Source organism: Hydra vulgaris, chromosome 15 (assembly GCF_038396675.1).
Source record: "Hydra vulgaris chromosome 15, alternate assembly HydraT2T_AEP".
Lineage (NCBI taxonomy): Eukaryota > Metazoa > Cnidaria > Hydrozoa > Anthoathecata > Hydridae > Hydra > Hydra vulgaris.
Window position 1 is genome coordinate 9,863,146 of NC_088934.1, and position 9,301 is coordinate 9,872,446.

Here is a 9,301-nt window from a genome sequence, read left to right on the forward strand (position 1 = left end):
AACTTGAAAAGCATTTTATAATTTTACATTTAATTTATTTCACAACATGTTTGAATAATCATGTATGTTTTGCAAGTATTATTAACTTGCTATAGTAAGTTAATTTTCATTGTGTGATTATATGACTATATCATAATATTGTAACTTATAATCAGCATGTATGTTATTTATGCTATAAAGTAGGCCTTAATTTATACAATAGCAAGTCAATAATAAATATTAAGGTACATAATAATATTTGTTGGGATATGAGAAAATTTTAGAGTTTCAAAAAAAAAACAATATTTTTAAATAAACTTTTAATTACAGCCTGAATTTTCTAAAAGTTTTAAAAACATCTCTGCAGATCAAGTATTTCAAAAGTTGCAATTTTTAAGGTGTGATTTTTAATTAAGGTAAACGCTAGGAAAAGTTTACCCAAGTTTTTTTCTTTTTTTTTTTTTTGACAAAAAAATCTTGATCTCGCTAAATTTTTTCATATCACTAACAAATTATACGTAAAACGTAATTGCACAATAAAAATTGAGTTAAAATTACTTAAAAATTTTTAATGATTAATCTAACATGCTGTGAAATAAATTAAATATACAATTATAAAATGCTTTTTGAGTTTATTCTAAAATCGATATATTATAAATGCTTTATCATATAGCATAATACTATATAATCTAGCTGTATAAAAACATAATATTAAATTTGTATTTACAATGTTCTAAAAAAGATATCAAACGTTTGACATAATTACTAATATTTATTTGATGTCATGCTAATGACGCTAATTTTAATCATAACAATGAGTTTAAATGTATTAGTAAAATATTAATCATATAATATTAGCGTTGTTTACAAATTACTAATACTTTGCTATTATTACTATTTATTTATTTTTTCAGTTATATTATTTTTCTAGGTTGTAGTAAGTTTGTCACACTCAAAATTAGTTAAAACAAGTTTTAGCCTTAATGAACAAAGTAAAAATAGCATTGTAAAATTATATTTTTATAAAAGTAAAATAGTAAGAATGTAAATTTTACAAGTTGAAATATAAAACTTGAGAAGTTGACATGATTATGATTGCAGTATTGATTTTATAGAAATGGAAAAAAAAAATGTGTAGGTTACATAAACAATTGACCGTTGTTATTATATTTTAATTTTGCATTTATAATGATATAGTTATTTTTATAGTATAGAGTGTTAGTTAAAAAAAAATTTAAATAATGATTTTTTTTGATAATACATTTTTTACTTATTTTATTTTTGTTTAAGACTTTAAGAAATTTTTTTTGTTTCAGAGGTTTATTAGTATCTATGTTTTGTTTTTAGAGTTGATCTGTGTTGATTAATGATTAAAACGGAATCTACATTACTGTAACAAATATTAGTTCAAAACGATGGCATTATATAAAATTTTGATGAAAAAAGTTTATGCAATATCTCCCATAAAATGGTTCATCTTAATCTGGTAAGTTTACACATAATGTGGCCAATTTATTTTCAATATTTATGTTTTCATGGCATTATATCCAGATGGTTTTTAGCATTTCTCACAGTCTCAGCTGATTCCCAGTTGCACTAGTTAACGGGGTAACTTTTAAATAAAAAAGGTTTTTGAAAAGTAATAAAGACTAAAACAAAACACAAATAATTTTTATAAATTAAAAAATAGAAAATACATTATACTTTTTGATCATTTATTATTTGTTAAACAACTCGTTAATTTAAATAAAATCAATGGATTAAATAGCAATTCAAAATGACTACGCACCTGTTTGACTACTTTGCATATGTTTTTTAGGTGAAACAAATCCTTTACAGTTTTCTGATATATTTTTTTTAACTGTTTGATATAATGACCAAGATCTTCCATTTGAATTTTGAAAATATAACTTAATTGGAATTTCAATGGTGTATATCCCAAATGAGCAGCTAATATTAACAAGTGTGGTAACAATGGTATGTTTTGCTCTAGTACTGTTTAACTTGTGTTGAATCTAAATTTTAGGTAAAATAATTTATTTTAGCTGTAAAGTACTTTAAATTGTAAAAAGTTTTAATTGAGTGATAAAATCCGAAAACTGCGTATTGAAAATTTATTAAAAGCAGCAAAGTTTTAGTTTTTAGTTACAAGAACGCGCTAACAATAACGAGCCACTTTCAAAAGGACAGTAGACTCTTTGTCGCTTTGTCAAAACTTGAACATGTTTATGATGAACAAGACGCATATGAAGACAAACAAGGTGACAAAGCATATCGAGTCTTGGATCGTCGAATCAAGAAACCCAAGCCGGTGCACAAAGATGTTAGTATTTTACTTTATTTTAGTGATAAATAAATATTTTAGTGTTTTTTTGCTATAACCCCAGACACCTATCTCCTAATACTTCCCTTTTCCTATAACGCCAAATATAGACAAATCCATTTTTAATTTTTATAGCCTACCTTTTTACTGTATCAATATACCTTTGGCTTACAACGCCATTTTTTAATTTTTAGTATTCCCACCTGCTTACTTTAGAGTCTTTTGACCCATTTATTAGTAATTAATACTAGTTATACCCTCTACTTACCTACTAAATGTATCTACTACCTAGTATCCAACCCACCCATGTCTTAAAGATAACTTATATAAAATTTTAACATTGTTATTAATAATTTCATTTTCATTTTAGGGATCACCAGCCAAGATGAGGAGCATCACATCTTACCAACTCTAGAAGACCAATAATGTGAAGCAGCTTCGAGGAGATATGGCCGTGATGACAGCCGTAGCCAAAGGAAACTTGGCATTTAATGTAGTGATCAGGCATGGTTCAAGGAATTGATCTTTCACTTTGAGCCCAGATACCAGATGAGAGCTGCCACTACCATGTCAAAGTTTAAACTGCCTCTTATGTATGAAAATGTCAAGGCAGCTGTGGACAAAGTCTTAGAGAAAGACCTTCCCCAATGTCCTAGTTTGTCGACATCAACGGACATTTGGACCTCCAGAGCAAACGAACCATTTCAGGCAGTCACACTTCACTACATTCCAGAAGATTGGATTTTTAACAAGTTCATTGTCCAGGTGGCTCCTTTTTCTGGCCGGCACACTGCAGACTCTATTGCAACACGTATGGATGAGTAAGTAAAATTTTATTTTAATCTTTTACTAGAATAGTAGAAAGTTGAAAACATTATATTTCAAAAATTGTTTCTAACTTTGTAAAACTGTAAACCTTGTAAAAATTGTTTCTAACTTTGTAAAACTGTCACGATATGTCACGTTTTATCACGTTATCATTAAAATTTTGAAATTCTAGTCAAAATTTTAAATTAATATTTTTCCTTTGTTTAAATGGTTTTTTAATAATTTTAAAATTTTTTTTTAAACCAAGACAAAACGTGATAAAACGTTTCATTCCAAGAAATGTATTTCTTTCCAATTTTGTACAACTTAATCTTCTTTTATTTTAGTTGTTTATTCAATTTGCCTGGAGTGACTGGTGGTCAGCAGGGGTCGTCGTCCATGATTCGGCTGCAAATATAAAGTTCGCCATTCCAAAGACATTGTCAACTGATAAGTATCTTCTTTGCTGTGACCACGCATTTCACCTAATCATGCAGGCTGGACTTAAAAGCATGGCACACTTGGATACTGCATACCAGAAGGCAATCAAGTTGGCCACCAGAGTTCACAAATCTCCACTTTGCCAGGAAAAAATCAAAATGGAGGTCAAAGCTATCCAGGATGATCCGCAGATTTTTCAAGGTGTGTTATTACTTTTTAAACGTTAAGATTTTTTAGTATTTTTACTTTGTACTTAACAGTTAACATAAGCAAACCTTTTTTAAAAGATTAAGGTTTTAATTAATTATTACCCTGATTAAGAAAAGAAGATTAAACTTTTAATTATTTATAACTGGACAAAACCTTTTTCCTTTTTCCAAAACGTGACATACCAAGACATACCATTTCAAAAATATTTTTTTAATTTCAGGTGCACCTCTAGTCTACCGCAAAATCATTGCTCCAGTATCTACCAGGTGGAATTCATAATTCTTCATGCTTGACAATATCCTGAAGTTGAGATCTGCTCTGGAGTCCATCAGGGATTCACCTGGGTATGATCCTGGAAACGTTGCCGAACACATCTCAACCACTGAGGAGTTCGAGGTCTTTGATGAACTCATCGTTGTCATGGACAGAGTCACAAAGGTTTCTGAAAAGTTATCAGCTGACCACTACCCAACAGCGCAGTTAGCTGTGGAAGAACTCTTCAAACTTCAAATGCTGCTGGATAAAGCTTTAAAAAAAGACAACTCAGATGCTGCCCAGGCCTTCTTCACTACAGTCAAGTTAGAGTTAGACCGGCAGTTTCCAAAGTGTTAAGCCGGCAACATGGTCTATGCAAATGGCCACTTGCTCAACCCCTTCTATAAGAGAGGTGCCCTCAAGATGCCAGACATGAACTTGTAATAAGAAGCAAGGGATTTTATGTTTCAAAACTTCACTGAACACCAAGAGGCTGTGGACTCTCTCATGGATAAAGCCATGATTATTGATGATGACCCAGAATCATCTGAGGATATGTTGGCAAAAGCCATAAGCAAGACAATGCCTGCTAGCTCTGAACTAGTGCCTACACTTTCACCTCTGGAAGTAAAATGGAAAGTCTACAATGACTTGCCCAAACCTCCAAAATCATTTGGGGTCCATGATTGCTTGGTCTGGTGGGAGTCCAACAAGGATAAGTTACCCAAACTAGCACTGTGTGCCCGTCAATGGCTCTGCATCCCGGCCAGTAGTGCCCCAGCTGAGCGTGCTTTCTCTGATGCTACGAATCTGGTGACATGCAAAAGAACCAAGTTAAATGGGGACAACATTGAAAAGCTTCTGTTCATTAAACAAAACATTGACCGTGTCAGTATTGACAAATGGATTTTGAAGACCAAGGAAGAGATTGAAGAAGAGAAAAAGAAAGCTACTGCTCTGGAAATTGAGGATGCACCAAACCTGGCAAGGGCCTCAAGCTCAGCCTACACTTACTCTTCTCCAAGTAGGACCCCGGCCAGAAGCCGGCCTGTGACAAGGCAATCAAGTATGTCAGCATCACTTCAGCCTGGACCTTCTGGAACTGGAACTACCACCTGTAAAGTTGTAAAAATAAATGGCAAATCTTTTAATTAAATGATCTATTTTATTATTTCTTTTTTTAGTTAAGTACTTAAAGGTAAAGAAATACGGTACTATTAAGATTATATTAAGTATTTTATACTTTAAAAAGGTTAAATCTTATTAAAAAAGGTATTTTTTCGGAACTTTTGTATTATTCAAATATTTCAGAGTAGACAAAAAGTATCCAGTAGATACATTAGTGTTCCTTGAAATCAATTAATCAATGGTACTTTATTTTCCTTTTAATGAAACACTTTACAAAGTTCTAAAAATTTCAATATTGTTGGCAGCCATTTTATTTCATTTAAAATAGAATTTTTAAAGGGCTTGTAATTGAACGAGCCCAGTTTAACTTTACTTTAAAGTAATTTTATAAGATAAAGTTTTATGTCAGTATAAAACTTTGGAACTTTTGTGTAATTCAAATTTTTCAGAGTAGACAAAAAATAACCAGTAGATGGCCTTAGTGTTCCATAAAATCAAATAATCAATGGTACTTTATTTTGCTTTTAATGAAATAGTTTACAAAGTACCAAAATGTTTTATCAATTGTTTCTTTCTTAAAGTTCATTTCTGCAGCAGCAGAAATTTTTGACCAAGCTTGTAATTGTTCAAGCCCAAATTGACTTTACTTTTTAAGTAACTTTATAGTATAAAAGTTTTATTTCAGTATGAAACTTTAAAACTTTAGTAAACTACAAACTTATTAGAGTAGACAAAAAATAACCAAAAGATAGCATTATTTTCTTTAAAATACAAAATCAATAATGTTTTATTGGTCTTTTAATAAAATATTCAACAAAGTTGAAAATAAGTTAATTCCTTTCCTCCATTCCTTTGTCTTCTCCTGAAGATAATATTTGAAAGGGTTTATAATTGCACAAACCCAGTTTTATAATTAGGGGTGGGAGTTAAAGTTAGTTTTAGTCTAACTAAAATTAGTCGACTAACTTTTTAGTCTGACTAAACCTAGTCGACTAACTTTTTAGTTAGTCGACTTGGTTAGTTAGTATACCTGTTGAATCATTAAAATACTTTATTAAGTAGCTGCGGTCGCTTTTTAAACCAGAAAATTGTTTATTACATTTTAATTACTTGAAAAATGCAATGCGTAATCTATCATTTTTAAGTACTTGTTTGTTTTTTGTTAGAAAAAAAATATGTAATATTATATTAATGAATATATAAATATAAATAAGTTTTATTTATATATTCATTAATCTCAAAAAATTACTACTTATTATTTGGAATAAATGGATTTCTTTTTAAGAATTTAAACTATTATTTTCAAAACCACACCTTTATGAGAAAGTTTAACAACAATGTCACGTTTGTTTCCGTTAAAATATGGTACCGTAAACCTTTGAATAGCGGGGTAAACTTTGAATAGCGGGGTAACTTTGAATACAAATCTTTTTTTTTTTCAAGTTGTAATTATGGCAAGTACTTATATGAATCTGTTCAAACATTAAACATCAAAATGTTAAAATTAGTTTATATTTTGATTATTTAAAGTTATACTTTGTTTATTGGTTTTTATTATTCCTTAAAAAACGATTTAATTATTTCGGATATTTTTCTCAAAAAAATTAGTCAGAATACTTAGTACACAACCTCAGCTAGTGTAGCAGCTTATTGTCTAAGTTGCATAATTTATGTTTATAAATTTATTAGGCATGTAAAATCTAAAGAAGTTTGTTAGCCTACTATAGTTATGTTCTATTGCTATAGCATAACATACTTTATTGTAAACATTTTTTCGCAAATGGGGTAACTTTGAATAAGGTTCAAAGTAACCCCACTACATAAACAGTCGAAAATATGAAACAACTTAAAAAATTTCTTTGTCATACATGTATTATATATAATATTATTATGAATAAAAATTATAGTATCATTTGCATAAACAGTTAGTCACACATACATACACATTGTTTCTGTATTTGAACACACACAGATACATAAATATTTATATATGTGTGTGTATAAACATCAACACATACACATATCTAAACATGTGTGTGTCTATATACACATATATATATATATATATATATATATATATATATATATATATATATATATATATATATATATATATATATATATATATATATATTTGTCTGCGTGTGTCTGTGTATCTAAATAATTTTTTTGCAAAACACTAATAAATTTTAAATCTTGTATGAAAAATATGTCATGTAATATGTGTATGAACATTCAATATTGTGTTGAATTAAGTTTGTTGAAAGTACTATTAATTATATTTGAATTTGTTTTTGTTTAACATTTCATAGCAGTACTATCCCACGTTTATATGAAAAAAAAATGACGTAAGGCAGTATATAAATTATACTGAGTGCCAGTTTTCAAATTTTATGTTAACAATAAACATTATAAGATAAAAGCATTAGATTATTCATTGGGTACAAGTTACCATCTTGCATAATAAAGTTTAAAAACTTAATCCGAAAACACATGGAAAATCCATAGTATACAAATATACAAAAATGTGCTTCTTGTCAAATTGTCTCTGGTTATGTTTATAAAGCTGACCATTTATGGACAACAAGTACCAAAAGTGAATCACTTAATGTACAATACAATTAAAGTCTGGACGATTTGATTCTATTCACTCTTTTGACTGGTTTGTTTTTGTTTTTTGTCAAATTGTAGGAGTTAAAGTTCCTATTAGTTATAATCTAAGCAATCTATACAGTGAAAAGGTACTTGAATTTACTAAAGAAAATAGTATCATATTGCGAAGAAAACAGTATCTTGTTATTTAACTGGTATCTCTACCCATTTATTGCTACCTCATGATGTTACATTGTATGGACCTCTTTAATAGTATTAGAGGAAAATACTGGATCAATAGAAAACCTCTTGTGCCAAAAAAAGAACAGACAATTACAAAAAATAAATCTCCTTTGTTCTTTCTTTGCTTATAAACATTACATTTTTTCAGATCAAAAGGTAATCAGCAACTTAGTTGCTTAGTGGTTTTGAAAGAAATATGGGATTTACCCATTAGATATAAGTATAATCTTCAATTATTTGCCAGATGGTAGTTGTAATTTTAGTAAGCCAAACAGTAATTAATTTACTTAACTATTGTTTTATGTTGATTTCAAGGAAAAAGCAGGCTCAAAGGGAAGAAAAAAAATTACTTTTGCCTTTTTAAAAGTTTTTTTTTAGGACTTCTTTGCAAAATGTATTGATGTTCCACTTGCATTGTCTGTCAGTAAAACTGATGTAAATGAGACTTTTTTATGCTAGTCCACTTAAAACTTACCCATTAAAATAAAATAAGGTACTAAATGGGTGTTTGTTATAAAATAATATTATTTTATTTTAGCAAAAATGAATTAGTGTGAAACTTGACTGTTGTTTTTATTAAATTTTTTTAATTATTTTTTTATTATATTTAAACAAAACAGTACGTTTTTGAATAGGTTTTGCTTTTACAAAAAAACGCATTCAAAGTTACCCCATTTGTAGGGTAACGTTGAATGACTATTTAAATAATATTATACAAAATCCTTTTATTTAAATATTATTTTGATTTTGAATTATGTTAGAGTCAATCTTAGCCCATATATTCATTTTGTTAAATTTCAAATATTGTCAATAGTGAAGGAAGAGCAAGTTAAAATATCTCAAAAACGTTCAAAGTAACCCCAGTTTACGGTAGCGTTAATGTTTTCATCAAAGTCGTTTTCACTTAAATGATCACAACTAGCCTCAATCGAGTACTTAATGATCACAAATAACCCCAATCGAGTAACTGTTTTCAAAATATTTTACTTTTCTTTTAAATACTCGGACGTCATTTTTAATCTATTAAGAACCAGTAAACAAATAAATAACAAAGGATGCGTTTTACAAACTTTGAAAAAAGTTTTACGACAAACAAAGTTCTTTGGAATGCATGAGTTAATGCTTTAACAATTTTTTTTGGGTCCAAAAAATTCATAAAAACGCAATATCTCTTATACGCATGCACAAAACTCTACAAAGCTGCTGTAAAAGATTAAATGGTAAATTAAGATAATCAACGTAATTTTTGGTATTTCTGATGAAAGGCTCTTTTACTTGTACCCTAGTAAAGCACTTTATTATGTATATATGGCTACCACATAC

General features: G+C 28.9%; 1 long non-coding RNA gene across 1 annotated transcript; it reads left to right on the forward strand.

Annotated features, from left to right (window-relative positions):
• Positions 1–1,005: 1,005 nt before the first annotated feature.
• LOC136091365 (uncharacterized) lies at positions 1,006–5,183 on the forward strand. Its single transcript, XR_010643936.1, has 6 exons — positions 1,006–1,113; positions 1,327–1,465; positions 1,799–2,302; positions 2,673–3,123; positions 3,457–3,751; positions 3,981–5,183. It is a non-coding gene; the product is annotated as an uncharacterized LOC136091365 (long non-coding RNA).
• Positions 5,184–9,301: the final 4,118 nt, after the last annotated feature.